At 51.5% G+C, this 2,888-nt stretch overlaps 1 long non-coding RNA gene across 1 annotated transcript in view; it reads right to left on the reverse strand.

Annotated features, from left to right (window-relative positions):
* Positions 1-395: 395 nt before the first annotated feature.
* LOC102371106 overlaps positions 396-2,888 on the reverse strand; it is a 100,334-nt gene continuing 97,841 nt past the window's right edge. Inside the window, exon 3 of the long non-coding RNA XR_323174.1 lies at positions 396-474. This is a non-coding gene — a long non-coding RNA (uncharacterized LOC102371106). The remainder of the gene's footprint in view (positions 475-2,888) is intronic.

Here is a 2,888-nt window from a genome sequence, read left to right on the forward strand (position 1 = left end):
TTTCTGGTGCTGCTTGTAACAGGGCAGTCTCCTCAGTGCCCATTACAATTGAAGCAGTGACACCCAACTTGAGATGAGGAGAGAAAACTTACCAGTGTCTGACCCCTCACTTAGAAGGCTGGGTTGGCATGTACCACCAGGAACCCAGGTGTTCCCAGTCTGATTCTGCCCCGGCTGTAGCGGGAAAGCATGCGGGAGCTGCACCATCTCCTATGGGCTCTGAGTGGGGGAGCCGGAAGTTAAACAGAGTGAGTCCAGCAGACCAACTGCCCCAGAGAGGGGATCACACGAATATGGCAGTTAATCCTACCACACGGAGGTGCAGGGATATACCTAGGAGCTCCAGCTGTTTGGAGAAATGAATGAAACTAAAAGTAAGTGGATACATACCTTGAGTGAAGAAGTGGTGCAAATGTCTTCAGAATGGGTGAAGAGCTGCGACAGGGTGAGTGATGACACCACAGTGTGTTTCTCCTGGGGGAAGGAAAGAAATGCGAAGATGGTTTGTCAGTTGGAGAGACTTGGGGTTAAATTTCCCCTCACCCGAGAGTCATCCTGACTAAGGGAAAACCTGGGAAACTTGGTGTGATTAAGGGGGTGAATACAAATACCGGGAAGGGTTGATGGATGCTGGGCACCCTGAGAAGTTAAGGGCCAATAACTGAGACTAATTGATTGAAAGTAAAGATAGCTGGTAACCCTATCAACAATAAACCTAGGCTGTGGAGAGAACAGCTGGGAGAGAGTGAGGGGAAGAGTGCCTCTAAAGACAACAGTGAAGAGTCAGAGAAGAAGAGAACCATACTGTTTCCATTTTTTGATCTTCTGGATCAAGGGGAGAAGGGGCCCAAAGAGTTCATATGCCCGGAACATCCCAGGTGAGGTGAGGACAGGGTGTGGGGGTGGAGGAGCCATGTAAAGAAGCTCATAGCCATTATCCGGATGTAACAGGTAAAGTTTCGGAGCCAAGCCAAACTGTGACCCGCTCACCTGTTCCTGTGGCAACCACCCGCCTTCTCGCCTGCCATGCCTTGATGTTAATTAATTAGTTCATGTTAATTAGCAGGAAGCTGCCATTCTCCTGGCCCGTTTGCAGGGGGTGCTGTCTGCGGCACCTTTCCTCCCCAATACCGCAGCCCAAGCCTCGCAGATGATATCGACGTTGGTCTGTCTCTCTGTCTATATTCACGCCCGTCTCCTGGGCCTTCTCTGGTGTGCTGCCCCCTTTCCTGGGGCCTTCTCTAATAAGGCGCTCCCCTCTTTGGGGCTCGGCGTGCCCACCTTGGGCTTCTTAAAATGCTGCCCTCCTCCTGGGGACTCTCTGCACCCACACTTGGGCTTCTCAAACGTGCGCTCCCCTCCCTGGGGCTCACCACACCCACGCTAGGGCTTCTCAGAAGTGCGCGCCCCTCTCTGGGGCTTACCACACCCACACCAGGCTTCTCAATAACACCCCGTCTCTGGGGCTGGGGTCTATACACCCCATATGCTGCGCCGTCCTGGGCACCGGGGTCCTCACACTCCGCTGTGAGGCCCCTTTAAGGATACTGCACCCTCACTTGGGCTTCTCAATGTTGCCCCCTTTCTGGGGCTTGCTACGCCCACACTGGGCTCTTCAAACACCCCTCTCTGGGGCTGGGGTCTACGCACCCCGTAAACTGCACCCTTACTGGTGCCTGGATCCCCATGCTATTGTGGGTCTCCTATGAGGCCTCCTCCAACCCCTAATAGCCTCACCCAAACCACCGGTTCAAACAACAACAAAACACAAGCCCCTGGGCTGTAACATAAATTGAAGCTGCCTGGCTAAAACAACATTGCTCAAGTCTCTGAGAGCTGCCATAAGCTGTATCAGGCTTTTCCTCATCTCCTGCCTTAGGGAGCTCCTGCCTCTCTAGCTGCTGGCAGCAAACTGCTCCTGGGCTCAGCTCCTTGGGCTTTATAAGGGCCAGGCCCTGCCCCCTCTGGTCAGCTGACCCTCCCTGGTTGCCCCGGCAACCCCCAGCTGCGCTCCTTAGCCACTGCTAGGACTCCTTTTCTAGCAGTTTTCCCCTCTTCAGGCACAGAGCCCCTGAGTGCTCTGTGACACCGGACCATAATTAGGAAGTATCACCTCCCAAAATCTGTTTTTCTTTCTTTGTATTTGTTTTTCCATCAAAGGCGTGGCGGGAAACCAAGAAAAGAGAGTAATATCAGAAGCCAAGTAGAGACTGATTTGTTGGGGAGTACAAGAGCAATGTCTACATTTGGTGCACTGGCCAGGAAACCAGTTGAAAATTCATTAAGGTCAGTTAAATAGAAAGATGACACTGGGCCAAGTACAAGCTGAGAAGGAAAACTGAGAAAGCCAACCCAGCAGTGGGGGTACCCAAGGACTGGCAACAAGCGCACAAGCTAGTGTTGCAGTTACTCCAAGAGCAGCAGGCCCAAATGGAGGAAATGAACAGGGTAAGGTTCCAAGAGGCAGAGGTGAGAATCGCTGTATTAAGCTGACAGCAAGAGCTCAATGAGAAAATTGAAGCCCAGCAAGCAGCCGTGATGAGAGTTTCAGCAAATTTGAGAATCCCCAAGATGATGGTAGAGGATGATATAGAAGCATATTTGGAGGCATTTGAAAGGGCCGCACTGGCCACCAGCTGAAACCCAAGCGGGTGGGCCCACCAATTAGGTCCTTTACTGATTGGGCAAGTGCAGGTAATTTATTCTGTCACAGAATGAGGCTAGTAATTACCAAACCATAAAAAGGTGATTTTGTACAGATTTGAGATCACCCCAGAATTTTATCATCAGCAGTTATGGGCTAAGAAAAAGCAGGAAGGGCAACATCCTAGCATATTGGCCCAGACACTTAGAGACTTTATCAAATGGTGGATCCAGGTGTAGGGAAA

The sequence above is a fragment of the Alligator sinensis genome, unplaced genomic scaffold (genome assembly GCF_000455745.1).
Source record: "Alligator sinensis unplaced genomic scaffold, ASM45574v1 scaffold115_1, whole genome shotgun sequence".
NCBI lineage: Eukaryota > Metazoa > Chordata > Crocodylia > Alligatoridae > Alligator > Alligator sinensis.